This window comes from Capricornis sumatraensis, chromosome 10 (assembly GCF_032405125.1).
Source record: "Capricornis sumatraensis isolate serow.1 chromosome 10, serow.2, whole genome shotgun sequence".
NCBI lineage: Eukaryota > Metazoa > Chordata > Mammalia > Artiodactyla > Bovidae > Capricornis > Capricornis sumatraensis.
The window spans coordinates 42,292,184-42,310,990 of record NC_091078.1 but is presented as its reverse complement, the minus strand read 5'-3'; the positions used below and the strand labels follow the sequence as shown (position 1 = coordinate 42,310,990).

Genomic DNA, 18,807 nt, shown 5'->3' with positions numbered 1-18,807 from the left:
AAGACGGCGAGAGGGCAGAGGCAGAGGCAGAGGCAGATGCAGACAGACAGACAGACACGAGCGCGCAGGCACACCCAGGGAGGGAGAGCCAGAGAGAGGGAGACACAGAGCGACCGACAGAGAGACGGAAAGCGGGACACGGACAGGGGACAGGGGATGGCATCCCATCCGAGACGGACACTCTGGCACAGACCGTCACACACCGCAGAGAGCGGCCCGTGCGCAAGGGAGGGGGCGTCAGCCTTGGGCCGGGCGAGCCCGGGCTGGACGCGGTGCCCTGGGGCTGGCAATCACCCGTGGGGACCCCAAGACTTCCTCGCAGCCGAGGTCTCAAAGGTCCCCTTCGGCTTGGCTCCCTGAGGCGAGACCCAGCCCCCGCCCCCAGGCCAGAGGCTGAGTGTGGGAGAGAGTGTGCGTGTGAGTGTGTCGGTGGGCGACGGTGGGGTCGGGTCGACTGGGGGGCCGGGTGGATACCCACAGTGGAGGGGGGAGGGTGTGGCGGCCGGGCCTTTGGAAGCCTGTGTGGTCCTCTTGCTGTCTCTCTCTCTCCCTCTTTCTCCGTCTCCCTTCCTTGTGGTTTCCGGCTCTTGACCTGTCTGGGCTGCGGGGGGTGTGTCTGTGTTTGGGGGGCGGGGGGGGCGGGCGTGAGGGTGTGTGTGTGTGTGTGTGTGTGTGTGTGTGTGTGTTGTGCGCCCGCGCCTGCGGGAGACCTCGAGGTTGCCTGGCAGGATGCGTCTGGGGGTGGGGCTGGGGCCCCGGCCCCGCCCAGAATTGCCTGAGGCCTGCCAAGGGAGCCCCAGACAGAGACCCCCGCGCCCCCGCCCCCGCCGTTCCTCTGGTTTCCTGGACGCCGAAAGCCCAGGGGCTCGCGGGCCGCGCGGAGGCAACCCAGGTCTGCAGCGGGAGTCGGGGCCCCGGCCACCCAACCTGAGAGGGGCTGGAAGGCAGGCGGCGGCTCTGAGCGCGGTGGGGTGCCAGGGGCCAGCGGCAGGCGGGGCTTGCGGTGCGGCTGGGGCCCGGGGCTAAAGGAGAGGGGAGGCAGGGAAAAAAAGAGACAACAAAAAGCCTACAGCACCCGGTATTCCCAGGCGGTCTCCCATCCAAGTACTAACCGGGCCCGACCCTGCTTAGCTTCCGAGATCAGACGAGATCGGGCGCGTTCAGGGTGGTATGGCCGTAGACGGAGGCGGCTGCCGCCAGGCGCCCTAAGAGCCCTGCGCTGCGCCTGCCTTTCGCTCTGACCTGCCGGTCGGGCCAGCCGGCGGCCGCAGCTCTCCAGCTCTCCACGGAGCGCGCGCTGCACTTGAGCTGCACCACCCGCGACCGGACTCCCGGCGGCCCGGTGGCCGGCCCACGCCGCCCCGCCCCCCGCCCCCCGTCACCCCCGGCCAACACTCGGCCGGCCCGGCCCGGGGGACCACAGGGCTTCCGGGACCCGGAGCAGCCGGCCGGGTGTGCCTGCCGGGGGCTGTAGGGGGGAGGGTGGAGTGAGGGGCGCGGAGGTCTTGGCGCTCTCCCACCCTGGGACCCTCCAGGCACCACCCGGCTCGGGGGCCGCCGCCCCTCCCCCACCCCCCCACCCCCTCGCCCACCTCCCCAAGGCGTTCGCTGCCCAGGGCCACGTGGCCCCGGATCTGTCTGGCCTCGGGGCCCGCTGGGGCCCGCTGGGGCCCGCGGTCCTCTGAGCCTCCTGCGGGCCTAGGCGCAGCCCAGCCGTGGCCCTGAGCGCCCATCCTGCCCGGCACCTGCGCGGTGCCCAAACCCACCTGGAGCCACCAGCGCCGGCGCCCAGAGCTCGTCAGCCCCGCCCCTTCGCCCCACCGAGACCCCCCCCCCCTTGCCCCCACGCCGCCCTCCAAGCACAGGACCTTGCTGAGGGTGCAGACGAGCGACATGCAGCCACACGGACAGGCACACAGACACACTCGCAGGCACCCACGCTAAGTGAGACAGCCGGCCGGCGCAAGCTCGTCAGCCAGGGCCACAGCCAGAGCACCCACCCGTGAGAGGCCGGGGCCAGAGGAAGGGACGGGAGGCCCGGGGGTCAGGAGAGACAGAGACGGAAAGAGATGAAGGTTCAGAGACAGGCTCCCAAGACGGCGAGAGGGCAGAGGCAGAGGCAGAGGCAGATGCAGACAGACAGACAGACACGAGCGCGCAGGCACACCCAGGGAGGGAGAGCCAGAGAGAGGGAGACACAGAGCGACCGACAGAGAGACGGAAAGCGGGACACGGACAGGGGACAGGGGATGGCATCCCATCCGAGACGGACACTCTGGCACAGACCGTCACACACCGCAGAGAGCGGCCCGTGCGCAAGGGAGGGGGCGTCAGCCTTGGGCCGGGCGAGCCCGGGCTGGACGCGGTGCCCTGGGGCTGGCAATCACCCGTGGGGACCCCAAGACTTCCTCGCAGCCGAGGTCTCAAAGGTCCCCTTCGGCTTGGCTCCCTGAGGCGAGACCCAGCCCCCGCCCCCAGGCCAGAAGCTGAGTGTGGGAGAGAGTGTGCGTGTGAGTGTGTCGGTGGGCGACGGTGGGGTCGGGTCGACTGGGGGGCCGGGTGGATACCCACAGTGGAGGGGGGAGGGTGTGGCGGCCGGGCCTTTGGAAGCCTGTGTGGTCCTCTTGCTGTCTCTCTCTCTCCCTCTTTCTCCGTCTCCCTTACTTGTGGTTTCCGGCTCTTGACCTGTCTGGGCTGCGGGGGGTGTGTCTGTGTTTGGGGGGCGGGGGGGCGGGCGTGAGGGGGTGTGTGTGTGTGTGTGTGTGTGTGTGTGTGTGTGTGTTGTGCGCCCGCGCCTGCGGGAGACCTCGAGGTTGCCTGGCAGGATGCGTCTGGGGGTGGGGCTGGGGCCCCGGCCCCGCCCAGAATTGCCTGAGGCCTGCCAAGGGAGCCCCAGACAGAGACCCCCGCGCCCCCGCCCCCGCCGTTCCTCTGGTTTCCTGGACGCCGAAAGCCCAGGGGCTCGCGGGCCGCGCGGAGGCAACCCAGGTCTGCAGCGGGAGTCGGGGCCCCGGCCACCCAACCTGAGAGGGGCTGGAAGGCAGGCGGCGGCTCTGAGCGCGGTGGGGTGCCAGGGGCCAGCGGCAGGCGGGGCTTGCGGTGCGGCTGGGGCCCGGGGCTAAAGGAGAGGGGAGGCAGGGAAAAAAAGAGACAACAAAAAGCCTACAGCACCCGGTATTCCCAGGCGGTCTCCCATCCAAGTACTAACCGGGCCCGACCCTGCTTAGCTTCCGAGATCAGACGAGATCGGGCGCGTTCAGGGTGGTATGGCCGTAGACGGAGGCGGCTGCCGCCAGGCGCCCTAAGAGCCCTGCGCTGCGCCTGCCTTTCGCTCTGACCTGCCGGTCGGGCCAGCCGGCGGCCGCAGCTCTCCAGCTCTCCACGGAGCGCGCGCTGCACTTGAGCTGCACCACCCGCGACCGGACTCCCGGCGGCCCGGTGGCCGGCCCACGCCGCCCCGCCCCCCGCCCCCCGTCACCCCCGGCCAACACTCGGCCGGCCCGGCCCGGGGGACCACAGGGCTTCCGGGACCCGGAGCAGCCGGCCGGGTGTGCCTGCCGGGGGCTGTAGGGGGGAGGGTGGAGTGAGGGGCGCGGAGGTCTTGGCGCTCTCCCACCCTGGGACCCTCCAGGCACCACCCGGCTCGGGGGCCGCCGCCCCTCCCCCACCCCCTCGCCCACCTCCCCAAGGCGTTCGCTGCCCAGGGCCACGTGGCCCCGGATCTGTCTGGCCTCGGGGCCCGCTGGGGCCCGCTGGGGCCCGCGGTCCTCTGAGCCTCCTGCGGGCCTAGGCGCAGCCCAGCCGTGGCCCTGAGCGCCCATCCTGCCCGGCACCTGCGCGGTGCCCAAACCCACCTGGAGCCACCAGCGCCGGCGCCCAGAGCTCGTCAGCCCCGCCCCTTCGCCCCACCGAGACCCCCCCCCCCTTGCCCCCACGCCGCCCTCCAAGCACAGGACCTTGCTGAGGGTGCAGACGAGCGACATGCAGCCACACGGACAGGCACACAGACACACTCGCAGGCACCCACGCTAAGTGAGACAGCCGGCCGGCGCAAGCTCGTCAGCCAGGGCCACAGCCAGAGCACCCACCCGTGAGAGGCCGGGGCCAGAGGAAGGGACGGGAGGCCCGGGGGTCAGGAGAGACAGAGACGGAAAGAGATGAAGGTTCAGAGACAGGCTCCCAAGACGGCGAGAGGGCAGAGGCAGAGGCAGAGGCAGATGCAGACAGACAGACAGACACGAGCGCGCAGGCACACCCAGGGAGGGAGAGCCAGAGAGAGGGAGACACAGAGCGACCGACAGAGAGACGGAAAGCGGGACACGGACAGGGGACAGGGGATGGCATCCCATCCGAGACGGACACTCTGGCACAGACCGTCACACACCGCAGAGAGCGGCCCGTGCGCAAGGGAGGGGGCGTCAGCCTTGGGCCGGGCGAGCCCGGGCTGGACGCGGTGCCCTGGGGCTGGCAATCACCCGTGGGGACCCCAAGACTTCCTCGCAGCCGAGGTCTCAAAGGTCCCCTTCGGCTTGGCTCCCTGAGGCGAGACCCAGCCCCCGCCCCCAGGCCAGAGGCTGAGTGTGGGAGAGAGTGTGCGTGTGAGTGTGTCGGTGGGCGACGGTGGGGTCGGGTCGACTGGGGGGCCGGGTGGATACCCACAGTGGAGGGGGGAGGGTGTGGCGGCCGGGCCTTTGGAAGCCTGTGTGGTCCTCTTGCTGTCTCTCTCTCTCCCTCTTTCTCCGTCTCCCTTACTTGTGGTTTCCGGCTCTTGACCTGTCTGGGCTGCGGGGGGTGTGTCTGTGTTTGGGGGGCGGGGGGGCGGGGGGGCGGGCGTGAGGGTGTGTGTGTGTGTGTGTGTGTGTGTGTGTGTGTGTGTTGTGCGCCCGCGCCTGCGGGAGACCTCGAGGTTGCCTGGCAGGATGCGTCTGGGGGTGGGGCTGGGGCCCCGGCCCCGCCCAGAATTGCCTGAGGCCTGCCAAGGGAGCCCCAGACAGAGACCCCCGCGCCCCCGCCCCCGCCGTTCCTCTGGTTTCCTGGACGCCGAAAGCCCAGGGGCTCGCGGGCCGCGCGGAGGCAACCCAGGTCTGCAGCGGGAGTCGGGGCCCCGGCCACCCAACCTGAGAGGGGCTGGAAGGCAGGCGGCGGCTCTGAGCGCGGTGGGGTGCCAGGGGCCAGCGGCAGGCGGGGCTTGCGGTGCGGCTGGGGCCCGGGGCTAAAGGAGAGGGGAGGCAGGGAAAAAAAGAGACAACAAAAAGCCTACAGCACCCGGTATTCCCAGGCGGTCTCCCATCCAAGTACTAACCGGGCCCGACCCTGCTTAGCTTCCGAGATCAGACGAGATCGGGCGCGTTCAGGGTGGTATGGCCGTAGACGGAGGCGGCTGCCGCCAGGCGCCCTAAGAGCCCTGCGCTGCGCCTGCCTTTCGCTCTGACCTGCCGGTCGGGCCAGCCGGCGGCCGCAGCTCTCCAGCTCTCCACGGAGCGCGCGCTGCACTTGAGCTGCACCACCCGCGACCGGACTCCCGGCGGCCCGGTGGCCGGCCCACGCCGCCCCGCCCCCCGCCCCCCGTCACCCCCGGCCAACACTCGGCCGGCCCGGCCCGGGGGACCACAGGGCTTCCGGGACCCGGAGCAGCCGGCCGGGTGTGCCTGCCGGGGGCTGTAGGGGGGAGGGTGGAGTGAGGGGCGCGGAGGTCTTGGCGCTCTCCCACCCTGGGACCCTCCAGGCACCACCCGGCTCGGGGGCCGCCGCCCCTCCCCCACCCCCCCACCCCCTCGCCCACCTCCCCAAGGCGTTCGCTGCCCAGGGCCACGTGGCCCCGGATCTGTCTGGCCTCGGGGCCCGCTGGGGCCCGCTGGGGCCCGCGGTCCTCTGAGCCTCCTGCGGGCCTAGGCGCAGCCCAGCCGTGGCCCTGAGCGCCCATCCTGCCCGGCACCTGCGCGGTGCCCAAACCCACCTGGAGCCACCAGCGCCGGCGCCCAGAGCTCGTCAGCCCCGCCCCTTCGCCCCACCGAGACCCCCCCCCCCCCCTTGCCCCCACGCCGCCCTCCAAGCACAGGACCTTGCTGAGGGTGCAGACGAGCGACATGCAGCCACACGGACAGGCACACAGACACACTCGCAGGCACCCACGCTAAGTGAGACAGCCGGCCGGCGCAAGCTCGTCAGCCAGGGCCACAGCCAGAGCACCCACCCGTGAGAGGCCGGGGCCAGAGGAAGGGACGGGAGGCCCGGGGGTCAGGAGAGACAGAGACGGAAAGAGATGAAGGTTCAGAGACAGGCTCCCAAGACGGCGAGAGGGCAGAGGCAGAGGCAGAGGCAGATGCAGACAGACAGACAGACACGAGCGCGCAGGCACACCCAGGGAGGGAGAGCCAGAGAGAGGGAGACACAGAGCGACCGACAGAGAGACGGAAAGCGGGACACGGACAGGGGACAGGGGATGGCATCCCATCCGAGACGGACACTCTGGCACAGACCGTCACACACCGCAGAGAGCGGCCCGTGCGCAAGGGAGGGGGCGTCAGCCTTGGGCCGGGCGAGCCCGGGCTGGACGCGGTGCCCTGGGGCTGGCAATCACCCGTGGGGACCCCAAGACTTCCTCGCAGCCGAGGTCTCAAAGGTCCCCTTCGGCTTGGCTCCCTGAGGCGAGACCCAGCCCCCGCCCCCAGGCCAGAAGCTGAGTGTGGGAGAGAGTGTGCGTGTGAGTGTGTCGGTGGGCGACGGTGGGGTCGGGTCGACTGGGGGGCCGGGTGGATACCCACAGTGGAGGGGGGAGGGTGTGGCGGCCGGGCCTTTGGAAGCCTGTGTGGTCCTCTTGCTGTCTCTCTCTCTCCCTCTTTCTCCGTCTCCCTTACTTGTGGTTTCCGGCTCTTGACCTGTCTGGGCTGCGGGGGGTGTGTCTGTGTTTGGGGGGCGGGGGGGCGGGCGTGAGGGTGTGTGTGTGTGTGTGTGTGTGTGTGTGTGTGTGTGTTGTGCGCCCGCGCCTGCGGGAGACCTCGAGGTTGCCTGGCAGGATGCGTCTGGGGGTGGGGCTGGGGCCCCGGCCCCGCCCAGAATTGCCTGAGGCCTGCCAAGGGAGCCCCAGACAGAGACCCCCGCGCCCCCGCCCCCGCCGTTCCTCTGGTTTCCTGGACGCCGAAAGCCCAGGGGCTCGCGGGCCGCGCGGAGGCAACCCAGGTCTGCAGCGGGAGTCGGGGCCCCGGCCACCCAACCTGAGAGGGGCTGGAAGGCAGGCGGCGGCTCTGAGCGCGGTGGGGTGCCAGGGGCCAGCGGCAGGCGGGGCTTGCGGTGCGGCTGGGGCCCGGGGCTAAAGGAGAGGGGAGGCAGGGAAAAAAAGAGACAACAAAAAGCCTACAGCACCCGGTATTCCCAGGCGGTCTCCCATCCAAGTACTAACCGGGCCCGACCCTGCTTAGCTTCCGAGATCAGACGAGATCGGGCGCGTTCAGGGTGGTATGGCCGTAGACGGAGGCGGCTGCCGCCAGGCGCCCTAAGAGCCCTGCGCTGCGCCTGCCTTTCGCTCTGACCTGCCGGTCGGGCCAGCCGGCGGCCGCAGCTCTCCAGCTCTCCACGGAGCGCGCGCTGCACTTGAGCTGCACCACCCGCGACCGGACTCCCGGCGGCCCGGTGGCCGGCCCACGCCGCCCCGCCCCCCGCCCCCCGTCACCCCCGGCCAACACTCGGCCGGCCCGGCCCGGGGGACCACAGGGCTTCCGGGACCCGGAGCAGCCGGCCGGGTGTGCCTGCCGGGGGCTGTAGGGGGGAGGGTGGAGTGAGGGGCGCGGAGGTCTTGGCGCTCTCCCACCCTGGGACCCTCCAGGCACCACCCGGCTCGGGGGCCGCCGCCCCTCCCCCACCCCCCCACCCCCTCGCCCACCTCCCCAAGGCGTTCGCTGCCCAGGGCCACGTGGCCCCGGATCTGTCTGGCCTCGGGGCCCGCTGGGGCCCGCTGGGGCCCGCGGTCCTCTGAGCCTCCTGCGGGCCTAGGCGCAGCCCAGCCGTGGCCCTGAGCGCCCATCCTGCCCGGCACCTGCGCGGTGCCCAAACCCACCTGGAGCCACCAGCGCCGGCGCCCAGAGCTCGTCAGCCCCGCCCCTTCGCCCCACCGAGACCCCCCCCCCCCTTGCCCCCACGCCGCCCTCCAAGCACAGGACCTTGCTGAGGGTGCAGACGAGCGACATGCAGCCACACGGACAGGCACACAGACACACTCGCAGGCACCCACGCTAAGTGAGACAGCCGGCCGGCGCAAGCTCGTCAGCCAGGGCCACAGCCAGAGCACCCACCCGTGAGAGGCCGGGGCCAGAGGAAGGGACGGGAGGCCCGGGGGTCAGGAGAGACAGAGACGGAAAGAGATGAAGGTTCAGAGACAGGCTCCCAAGACGGCGAGAGGGCAGAGGCAGAGGCAGAGGCAGATGCAGACAGACAGACAGACACGAGCGCGCAGGCACACCCAGGGAGGGAGAGCCAGAGAGAGGGAGACACAGAGCGACCGACAGAGAGACGGAAAGCGGGACACGGACAGGGGACAGGGGATGGCATCCCATCCGAGACGGACACTCTGGCACAGACCGTCACACACCGCAGAGAGCGGCCCGTGCGCAAGGGAGGGGGCGTCAGCCTTGGGCCGGGCGAGCCCGGGCTGGACGCGGTGCCCTGGGGCTGGCAATCACCCGTGGGGACCCCAAGACTTCCTCGCAGCCGAGGTCTCAAAGGTCCCCTTCGGCTTGGCTCCCTGAGGCGAGACCCAGCCCCCGCCCCCAGGCCAGAAGCTGAGTGTGGGAGAGAGTGTGCGTGTGAGTGTGTCGGTGGGCGACGGTGGGGTCGGGTCGACTGGGGGGCCGGGTGGATACCCACAGTGGAGGGGGGAGGGTGTGGCGGCCGGGCCTTTGGAAGCCTGTGTGGTCCTCTTGCTGTCTCTCTCTCTCCCTCTTTCTCCGTCTCCCTTACTTGTGGTTTCCGGCTCTTGACCTGTCTGGGCTGCGGGGGGTGTGTCTGTGTTTGGGGGGCGGGGGGGCGGGCGTGAGGGTGTGTGTGTGTGTGTGTGTGTGTGTGTGTGTGTGTGTGTTGTGCGCCCGCGCCTGCGGGAGACCTCGAGGTTGCCTGGCAGGATGCGTCTGGGGGTGGGGCTGGGGCCCCGGCCCCGCCCAGAATTGCCTGAGGCCTGCCAAGGGAGCCCCAGACAGAGACCCCCGCGCCCCCGCCCCCGCCGTTCCTCTGGTTTCCTGGACGCCGAAAGCCCAGGGGCTCGCGGGCCGCGCGGAGGCAACCCAGGTCTGCAGCGGGAGTCGGGGCCCCGGCCACCCAACCTGAGAGGGGCTGGAAGGCAGGCGGCGGCTCTGAGCGCGGTGGGGTGCCAGGGGCCAGCGGCAGGCGGGGCTTGCGGTGCGGCTGGGGCCCGGGGCTAAAGGAGAGGGGAGGCAGGGAAAAAAAGAGACAACAAAAAGCCTACAGCACCCGGTATTCCCAGGCGGTCTCCCATCCAAGTACTAACCGGGCCCGACCCTGCTTAGCTTCCGAGATCAGACGAGATCGGGCGCGTTCAGGGTGGTATGGCCGTAGACGGAGGCGGCTGCCGCCAGGCGCCCTAAGAGCCCTGCGCTGCGCCTGCCTTTCGCTCTGACCTGCCGGTCGGGCCAGCCGGCGGCCGCAGCTCTCCAGCTCTCCACGGAGCGCGCGCTGCACTTGAGCTGCACCACCCGCGACCGGACTCCCGGCGGCCCGGTGGCCGGCCCACGCCGCCCCGCCCCCCGCCCCCCGTCACCCCCGGCCAACACTCGGCCGGCCCGGCCCGGGGGACCACAGGGCTTCCGGGACCCGGAGCAGCCGGCCGGGTGTGCCTGCCGGGGGCTGTAGGGGGGAGGGTGGAGTGAGGGGCGCGGAGGTCTTGGCGCTCTCCCACCCTGGGACCCTCCAGGCACCACCCGGCTCGGGGGCCGCCGCCCCTCCCCCACCCCCTCGCCCACCTCCCCAAGGCGTTCGCTGCCCAGGGCCACGTGGCCCCGGATCTGTCTGGCCTCGGGGCCCGCTGGGGCCCGCTGGGGCCCGCGGTCCTCTGAGCCTCCTGCGGGCCTAGGCGCAGCCCAGCCGTGGCCCTGAGCGCCCATCCTGCCCGGCACCTGCGCGGTGCCCAAACCCACCTGGAGCCACCAGCGCCGGCGCCCAGAGCTCGTCAGCCCCGCCCCTTCGCCCCACCGAGACCCCCCCCCCCTTGCCCCCACGCCGCCCTCCAAGCACAGGACCTTGCTGAGGGTGCAGACGAGCGACATGCAGCCACACGGACAGGCACACAGACACACTCGCAGGCACCCACGCTAAGTGAGACAGCCGGCCGGCGCAAGCTCGTCAGCCAGGGCCACAGCCAGAGCACCCACCCGTGAGAGGCCGGGGCCAGAGGAAGGGACGGGAGGCCCGGGGGTCAGGAGAGACAGAGACGGAAAGAGATGAAGGTTCAGAGACAGGCTCCCAAGACGGCGAGAGGGCAGAGGCAGAGGCAGAGGCAGATGCAGACAGACAGACAGACACGAGCGCGCAGGCACACCCAGGGAGGGAGAGCCAGAGAGAGGGAGACACAGAGCGACCGACAGAGAGACGGAAAGCGGGACACGGACAGGGGACAGGGGATGGCATCCCATCCGAGACGGACACTCTGGCACAGACCGTCACACACCGCAGAGAGCGGCCCGTGCGCAAGGGAGGGGGCGTCAGCCTTGGGCCGGGCGAGCCCGGGCTGGACGCGGTGCCCTGGGGCTGGCAATCACCCGTGGGGACCCCAAGACTTCCTCGCAGCCGAGGTCTCAAAGGTCCCCTTCGGCTTGGCTCCCTGAGGCGAGACCCAGCCCCCGCCCCCAGGCCAGAGGCTGAGTGTGGGAGAGAGTGTGCGTGTGAGTGTGTCGGTGGGCGACGGTGGGGTCGGGTCGACTGGGGGGCCGGGTGGATACCCACAGTGGAGGGGGGAGGGTGTGGCGGCCGGGCCTTTGGAAGCCTGTGTGGTCCTCTTGCTGTCTCTCTCTCTCCCTCTTTCTCCGTCTCCCTTACTTGTGGTTTCCGGCTCTTGACCTGTCTGGGCTGCGGGGGGTGTGTCTGTGTTTGGGGGGCGGGGGGGCGGGGGGGCGGGCGTGAGGGTGTGTGTGTGTGTGTGTGTGTGTGTGTGTGTGTGTGTTGTGCGCCCGCGCCTGCGGGAGACCTCGAGGTTGCCTGGCAGGATGCGTCTGGGGGTGGGGCTGGGGCCCCGGCCCCGCCCAGAATTGCCTGAGGCCTGCCAAGGGAGCCCCAGACAGAGACCCCCGCGCCCCCGCCCCCGCCGTTCCTCTGGTTTCCTGGACGCCGAAAGCCCAGGGGCTCGCGGGCCGCGCGGAGGCAACCCAGGTCTGCAGCGGGAGTCGGGGCCCCGGCCACCCAACCTGAGAGGGGCTGGAAGGCAGGCGGCGGCTCTGAGCGCGGTGGGGTGCCAGGGGCCAGCGGCAGGCGGGGCTTGCGGTGCGGCTGGGGCCCGGGGCTAAAGGAGAGGGGAGGCAGGGAAAAAAAGAGACAACAAAAAGCCTACAGCACCCGGTATTCCCAGGCGGTCTCCCATCCAAGTACTAACCGGGCCCGACCCTGCTTAGCTTCCGAGATCAGACGAGATCGGGCGCGTTCAGGGTGGTATGGCCGTAGACGGAGGCGGCTGCCGCCAGGCGCCCTAAGAGCCCTGCGCTGCGCCTGCCTTTCGCTCTGACCTGCCGGTCGGGCCAGCCGGCGGCCGCAGCTCTCCAGCTCTCCACGGAGCGCGCGCTGCACTTGAGCTGCACCACCCGCGACCGGACTCCCGGCGGCCCGGTGGCCGGCCCACGCCGCCCCGCCCCCCGCCCCCCGTCACCCCCGGCCAACACTCGGCCGGCCCGGCCCGGGGGACCACAGGGCTTCCGGGACCCGGAGCAGCCGGCCGGGTGTGCCTGCCGGGGGCTGTAGGGGGGAGGGTGGAGTGAGGGGCGCGGAGGTCTTGGCGCTCTCCCACCCTGGGACCCTCCAGGCACCACCCGGCTCGGGGGCCGCCGCCCCTCCCCCACCCCCCCACCCCCTCGCCCACCTCCCCAAGGCGTTCGCTGCCCAGGGCCACGTGGCCCCGGATCTGTCTGGCCTCGGGGCCCGCTGGGGCCCGCTGGGGCCCGCGGTCCTCTGAGCCTCCTGCGGGCCTAGGCGCAGCCCAGCCGTGGCCCTGAGCGCCCATCCTGCCCGGCACCTGCGCGGTGCCCAAACCCACCTGGAGCCACCAGCGCCGGCGCCCAGAGCTCGTCAGCCCCGCCCCTTCGCCCCACCGAGACCCCCCCCCCCCCCTTGCCCCCACGCCGCCCTCCAAGCACAGGACCTTGCTGAGGGTGCAGACGAGCGACATGCAGCCACACGGACAGGCACACAGACACACTCGCAGGCACCCACGCTAAGTGAGACAGCCGGCCGGCGCAAGCTCGTCAGCCAGGGCCACAGCCAGAGCACCCACCCGTGAGAGGCCGGGGCCAGAGGAAGGGACGGGAGGCCCGGGGGTCAGGAGAGACAGAGACGGAAAGAGATGAAGGTTCAGAGACAGGCTCCCAAGACGGCGAGAGGGCAGAGGCAGAGGCAGAGGCAGATGCAGACAGACAGACAGACACGAGCGCGCAGGCACACCCAGGGAGGGAGAGCCAGAGAGAGGGAGACACAGAGCGACCGACAGAGAGACGGAAAGCGGGACACGGACAGGGGACAGGGGATGGCATCCCATCCGAGACGGACACTCTGGCACAGACCGTCACACACCGCAGAGAGCGGCCCGTGCGCAAGGGAGGGGGCGTCAGCCTTGGGCCGGGCGAGCCCGGGCTGGACGCGGTGCCCTGGGGCTGGCAATCACCCGTGGGGACCCCAAGACTTCCTCGCAGCCGAGGTCTCAAAGGTCCCCTTCGGCTTGGCTCCCTGAGGCGAGACCCAGCCCCCGCCCCCAGGCCAGAAGCTGAGTGTGGGAGAGAGTGTGCGTGTGAGTGTGTCGGTGGGCGACGGTGGGGTCGGGTCGACTGGGGGGCCGGGTGGATACCCACAGTGGAGGGGGGAGGGTGTGGCGGCCGGGCCTTTGGAAGCCTGTGTGGTCCTCTTGCTGTCTCTCTCTCTCCCTCTTTCTCCGTCTCCCTTACTTGTGGTTTCCGGCTCTTGACCTGTCTGGGCTGCGGGGGGTGTGTCTGTGTTTGGGGGGCGGGGGGGCGGGCGTGAGGGTGTGTGTGTGTGTGTGTGTGTGTGTGTGTGTGTGTGTTGTGCGCCCGCGCCTGCGGGAGACCTCGAGGTTGCCTGGCAGGATGCGTCTGGGGGTGGGGCTGGGGCCCCGGCCCCGCCCAGAATTGCCTGAGGCCTGCCAAGGGAGCCCCAGACAGAGACCCCCGCGCCCCCGCCCCCGCCGTTCCTCTGGTTTCCTGGACGCCGAAAGCCCAGGGGCTCGCGGGCCGCGCGGAGGCAACCCAGGTCTGCAGCGGGAGTCGGGGCCCCGGCCACCCAACCTGAGAGGGGCTGGAAGGCAGGCGGCGGCTCTGAGCGCGGTGGGGTGCCAGGGGCCAGCGGCAGGCGGGGCTTGCGGTGCGGCTGGGGCCCGGGGCTAAAGGAGAGGGGAGGCAGGGAAAAAAAGAGACAACAAAAAGCCTACAGCACCCGGTATTCCCAGGCGGTCTCCCATCCAAGTACTAACCGGGCCCGACCCTGCTTAGCTTCCGAGATCAGACGAGATCGGGCGCGTTCAGGGTGGTATGGCCGTAGACGGAGGCGGCTGCCGCCAGGCGCCCTAAGAGCCCTGCGCTGCGCCTGCCTTTCGCTCTGACCTGCCGGTCGGGCCAGCCGGCGGCCGCAGCTCTCCAGCTCTCCACGGAGCGCGCGCTGCACTTGAGCTGCACCACCCGCGACCGGACTCCCGGCGGCCCGGTGGCCGGCCCACGCCGCCCCGCCCCCCGCCCCCCGTCACCCCCGGCCAACACTCGGCCGGCCCGGCCCGGGGGACCACAGGGCTTCCGGGACCCGGAGCAGCCGGCCGGGTGTGCCTGCCGGGGGCTGTAGGGGGGAGGGTGGAGTGAGGGGCGCGGAGGTCTTGGCGCTCTCCCACCCTGGGACCCTCCAGGCACCACCCGGCTCGGGGGCCGCCGCCCCTCCCCCACCCCCCCACCCCCTCGCCCACCTCCCCAAGGCGTTCGCTGCCCAGGGCCACGTGGCCCCGGATCTGTCTGGCCTCGGGGCCCGCTGGGGCCCGCTGGGGCCCGCGGTCCTCTGAGCCTCCTGCGGGCCTAGGCGCAGCCCAGCCGTGGCCCTGAGCGCCCATCCTGCCCGGCACCTGCGCGGTGCCCAAACCCACCTGGAGCCACCAGCGCCGGCGCCCAGAGCTCGTCAGCCCCGCCCCTTCGCCCCACCGAGACCCCCCCCCCCCTTGCCCCCACGCCGCCCTCCAAGCACAGGACCTTGCTGAGGGTGCAGACGAGCGACATGCAGCCACACGGACAGGCACACAGACACACTCGCAGGCACCCACGCTAAGTGAGACAGCCGGCCGGCGCAAGCTCGTCAGCCAGGGCCACAGCCAGAGCACCCACCCGTGAGAGGCCGGGGCCAGAGGAAGGGACGGGAGGCCCGGGGGTCAGGAGAGACAGAGACGGAAAGAGATGAAGGTTCAGAGACAGGCTCCCAAGACGGCGAGAGGGCAGAGGCAGAGGCAGAGGCAGATGCAGACAGACAGACAGACACGAGCGCGCAGGCACACCCAGGGAGGGAGAGCCAGAGAGAGGGAGACACAGAGCGACCGACAGAGAGACGGAAAGCGGGACACGGACAGGGGACAGGGGATGGCATCCCATCCGAGACGGACACTCTGGCACAGACCGTCACACACCGCAGAGAGCGGCCCGTGCGCAAGGGAGGGGGCGTCAGCCTTGGGCCGGGCGAGCCCGGGCTGGACGCGGTGCCCTGGGGCTGGCAATCACCCGTGGGGACCCCAAGACTTCCTCGCAGCCGAGGTCTCAAAGGTCCCCTTCGGCTTGGCTCCCTGAGGCGAGACCCAGCCCCCGCCCCCAGGCCAGAAGCTGAGTGTGGGAGAGAGTGTGCGTGTGAGTGTGTCGGTGGGCGACGGTGGGGTCGGGTCGACTGGGGGGCCGGGTGGATACCCACAGTGGAGGGGGGAGGGTGTGGCGGCCGGGCCTTTGGAAGCCTGTGTGGTCCTCTTGCTGTCTCTCTCTCTCCCTCTTTCTCCGTCTCCCTTACTTGTGGTTTCCGGCTCTTGACCTGTCTGGGCTGCGGGGGGTGTGTCTGTGTTTGGGGGGCGGGGGGGCGGGCGTGAGGGTGTGTGTGTGTGTGTGTGTGTGTGTGTGTGTGTGTGTTGTGCGCCCGCGCCTGCGGGAGACCTCGAGGTTGCCTGGCAGGATGCGTCTGGGGGTGGGGCTGGGGCCCCGGCCCCGCCCAGAATTGCCTGAGGCCTGCCAAGGGAGCCCCAGACAGAGACCCCCGCGCCCCCGCCCCCGCCGTTCCTCTGGTTTCCTGGACGCCGAAAGCCCAGGGGCTCGCGGGCCGCGCGGAGGCAACCCAGGTCTGCAGCGGGAGTCGGGGCCCCGGCCACCCAACCTGAGAGGGGCTGGAAGGCAGGCGGCGGCTCTGAGCGCGGTGGGGTGCCAGGGGCCAGCGGCAGGCGGGGCTTGCGGTGCGGCTGGGGCCCGGGGCTAAAGGAGAGGGGAGGCAGGGAAAAAAAGAGACAACAAAAAGCCTACAGCACCCGGTATTCCCAGGCGGTCTCCCATCCAAGTACTAACCGGGCCCGACCCTGCTTAGCTTCCGAGATCAGACGAGATCGGGCGCGTTCAGGGTGGTATGGCCGTAGACGGAGGCGGCTGCCGCCAGGCGCCCTAAGAGCCCTGCGCTGCGCCTGCCTTTCGCTCTGACCTGCCGGTCGGGCCAGCCGGCGGCCGCAGCTCTCCAGCTCTCCACGGAGCGCGCGCTGCACTTGAGCTGCACCACCCGCGACCGGACTCCCGGCGGCCCGGTGGCCGGCCCACGCCGCCCCGCCCCCCGCCCCCCGTCACCCCCGGCCAACACTCGGCCGGCCCGGCCCGGGGGACCACAGGGCTTCCGGGACCCGGAGCAGCCGGCCGGGTGTGCCTGCCGGGGGCTGTAGGGGGGAGGGTGGAGTGAGGGGCGCGGAGGTCTTGGCGCTCTCCCACCCTGGGACCCTCCAGGCACCACCCGGCTCGGGGGCCGCCGCCCCTCCCCCACCCCCTCGCCCACCTCCCCAAGGCGTTCGCTGCCCAGGGCCACGTGGCCCCGGATCTGTCTGGCCTCGGGGCCCGCTGGGGCCCGCTGGGGCCCGCGGTCCTCTGAGCCTCCTGCGGGCCTAGGCGCAGCCCAGCCGTGGCCCTGAGCGCCCATCCTGCCCGGCACCTGCGCGGTGCCCAAACCCACCTGGAGCCACCAGCGCCGGCGCCCAGAGCTCGTCAGCCCCGCCCCTTCGCCCCACCGAGACCCCCCCCCCCTTGCCCCCACGCCGCCCTCCAAGCACAGGACCTTGCTGAGGGTGCAGACGAGCGACATGCAGCCACACGGACAGGCACACAGACACACTCGCAGGCACCCACGCTAAGTGAGACAGCCGGCCGGCGCAAGCTCGTCAGCCAGGGCCACAGCCAGAGCACCCACCCGTGAGAGGCCGGGGCCAGAGGAAGGGACGGGAGGCCCGGGGGTCAGGAGAGACAGAGACGGAAAGAGATGAAGGTTCAGAGACAGGCTCCCAAGACGGCGAGAGGGCAGAGGCAGAGGCAGAGGCAGATGCAGACAGACAGACAGACACGAGCGCGCAGGCACACCCAGGGAGGGAGAGCCAGAGAGAGGGAGACACAGAGCGACCGACAGAGAGACGGAAAGCGGGACACGGACAGGGGACAGGGGATGGCATCCCATCCGAGACGGACACTCTGGCACAGACCGTCACACACCGCAGAGAGCGGCCCGTGCGCAAGGGAGGGGGCGTCAGCCTTGGGCCGGGCGAGCCCGGGCTGGACGCGGTGCCCTGGGGCTGGCAATCACCCGTGGGGACCCCAAGACTTCCTCGCAGCCGAGGTCTCAAAGGTCCCCTTCGGCTTGGCTCCCTGAGGCGAGACCCAGCCCCCGCCCCCAGGCCAGAGGCTGAGTGTGGGAGAGAGTGTGCGTGTGAGTGTGTCGGTGGGCGACGGTGGGGTCGGGTCGACTGGGGGGCCGGGTGGATACCCACAGTGGAGGGGGGAGGGTGTGGCGGCCGGGCCTTTGGAAGCCTGTGTGGTCCTCTTGCTGTCTCTCTCTCTCCCTCTTTCTCCGTCTCCCTTACTTGTGGTTTCCGGCTCTTGACCTGTCTGGGCTGCGGGGGGTGTGTCTGTGTTTGGGGGGCGGGGGGGCGGGGGGGCGGGCGTGAGGGTGTGTGTGTGTGTGTGTGTGTGTGTGTGTGTGTTGTGCGCCCGCGCCTGCGGGAGACCTCGAGGTTGCCTGGCAGGATGCGTCTGGGGGTGGGGCTGGGGCCCCGGCCCCGCCCAGAATTGCCTGAGGCCTGCCAAGGGAGCCCCAGACAGAGACCCCCGCGCCCCCGCCCCCGCCGTTCCTCTGGTTTCCTGGACGCCGAAAGCCCAGGGGCTCGCGGGCCGCGCGGAGGCAACCCAGGTCTGCAGCGGGAGTCGGGGCCCCGGCCACCCAACCTGAGAGGGGCTGGAAGGCAGGCGGCGGCTCTGAGCGCGGTGGGGTGCCAGGGGCCAGCAGCAGGCGGGGCTTGCGGTGCGCCTGGGGCCCGGGGCTAAAGGAGAGGGGAGGTAGGGAAAAAAAGAGACAACAAAAAGCCTACAGCACCCGGTATTCCCAGGCGGTCTCCCATCCAAGTACTAACCGGGCCCGACCCTGCTTAGCTTCCGAGATCAGACGAGATCGGGCGCGTTCAGGGTGGTATGGCCGTAGACGGAGGCGGCTGCCGCCAGGCGCCCTAAGAGCCCTGCGCTGCGCCTGCCTTTCGCTCTGACCTGCCGGTCGGGCCAGCCGGCGGCCGCAGCTCTCCAGCTCTCCACGGAGCGCGCGCTGCACTTGAGCTGCACCACCCGCGACCGGACTCCCGGCGGCCCGGTGGCCGGCCCACGCCGCCCCGCCCCCCGCCCCCCGTCACCCCCGGCCAACACTCGGCCGGCCCGGCCCGGGGGACCACAGGGCTTCCGGGACCCGGAGCAGCCGGCCGGGTGTGCCTGCCGGGGGCTGTAGGGGGGAGGGTGGAGTGAGGGGCGCGGAGGTCTTGGCGCTCTCCCACCCTGGGACCCTCCAGGCACCACCCGGCTCGGGGGCCGCCGCCCCTCCCCCACCCCCTCGCCCACCTCCCCAAGGCGTTCGCTGCCCAGGGCCACGTGGCCCCGGATCTGTCTGGCCTCGGGGCCCGCTGGGGCCCGCTGGGGCCCGCGGTCCTCTGAGCCTCCTGCGGGCCTAGGCGCAGCCCAGCCGTGGCCCTGAGCGCCCATCCTGCCCGGCACCTGCGCGGTGCCCAAACCCACCTGGAGCCACCAGCGCCGGCGCCCAGAGCTCGTCAGCCCCGCCCCTTCGCCCCACCGAGACCCCCCCCCCCCTTGCCCCCACGCCGCCCTCCAAGCACAGGACCTTGCTGAGGGTGCAGACGAGCGACATGCAGCCACACGGACAGGCACACAGACACACTCGCAGGCACCCACGCTAAGTGAGACAGCCGGCCGGCGCAAGCTCGTCAGCCAGGGCCACAGCCAGAGCACCCACCCGTGAGAGGCCGGGGCCAGAGGAAGGGACGGGAGGCCCGGGGGTCAGGAGAGA

At 71.4% G+C, this 18,807-nt stretch overlaps 9 non-coding genes across 9 annotated transcripts; all 9 read right to left on the bottom strand.

The window, feature by feature from the left end:
* Positions 1 to 1,063: 1,063 nt before the first annotated feature.
* Positions 1,064 to 1,182, bottom strand: LOC138087970 (5S ribosomal RNA). Its single transcript, XR_011145570.1, has one exon. It is a non-coding gene; the product is annotated as a 5S ribosomal RNA (ribosomal RNA).
* A 1,977-nt stretch (positions 1,183 to 3,159) lies between these two features.
* Positions 3,160 to 3,278, bottom strand: LOC138087969 (5S ribosomal RNA). The gene has a single exon (XR_011145569.1). It is a non-coding gene; the product is annotated as a 5S ribosomal RNA (ribosomal RNA).
* A 1,975-nt stretch (positions 3,279 to 5,253) lies between these two features.
* Positions 5,254 to 5,372, bottom strand: LOC138087968 (5S ribosomal RNA). The gene has a single exon (XR_011145568.1). It is a non-coding gene; the product is annotated as a 5S ribosomal RNA (ribosomal RNA).
* A 1,978-nt stretch (positions 5,373 to 7,350) lies between these two features.
* Positions 7,351 to 7,469, bottom strand: LOC138087967 (5S ribosomal RNA). Its single transcript, XR_011145567.1, has one exon. It is a non-coding gene; the product is annotated as a 5S ribosomal RNA (ribosomal RNA).
* Positions 7,470 to 9,447: 1,978 nt separating this feature from the next.
* Positions 9,448 to 9,566, bottom strand: LOC138087966 (5S ribosomal RNA). Its single transcript, XR_011145566.1, has one exon. It is a non-coding gene; the product is annotated as a 5S ribosomal RNA (ribosomal RNA).
* Positions 9,567 to 11,541: 1,975 nt separating this feature from the next.
* On the bottom strand, positions 11,542 to 11,660 carry LOC138087964 (5S ribosomal RNA). The gene has a single exon (XR_011145563.1). It is a non-coding gene; the product is annotated as a 5S ribosomal RNA (ribosomal RNA).
* A 1,978-nt stretch (positions 11,661 to 13,638) lies between these two features.
* LOC138087963 (5S ribosomal RNA) lies at positions 13,639 to 13,757 on the bottom strand. Its single transcript, XR_011145562.1, has one exon. It is a non-coding gene; the product is annotated as a 5S ribosomal RNA (ribosomal RNA).
* A 1,976-nt stretch (positions 13,758 to 15,733) lies between these two features.
* On the bottom strand, positions 15,734 to 15,852 carry LOC138087962 (5S ribosomal RNA). The gene has a single exon (XR_011145561.1). It is a non-coding gene; the product is annotated as a 5S ribosomal RNA (ribosomal RNA).
* Positions 15,853 to 17,823: 1,971 nt separating this feature from the next.
* Positions 17,824 to 17,942, bottom strand: LOC138087961 (5S ribosomal RNA). The gene has a single exon (XR_011145560.1). It is a non-coding gene; the product is annotated as a 5S ribosomal RNA (ribosomal RNA).
* Between the last annotated feature and the right edge of the window lie 865 nt (positions 17,943 to 18,807).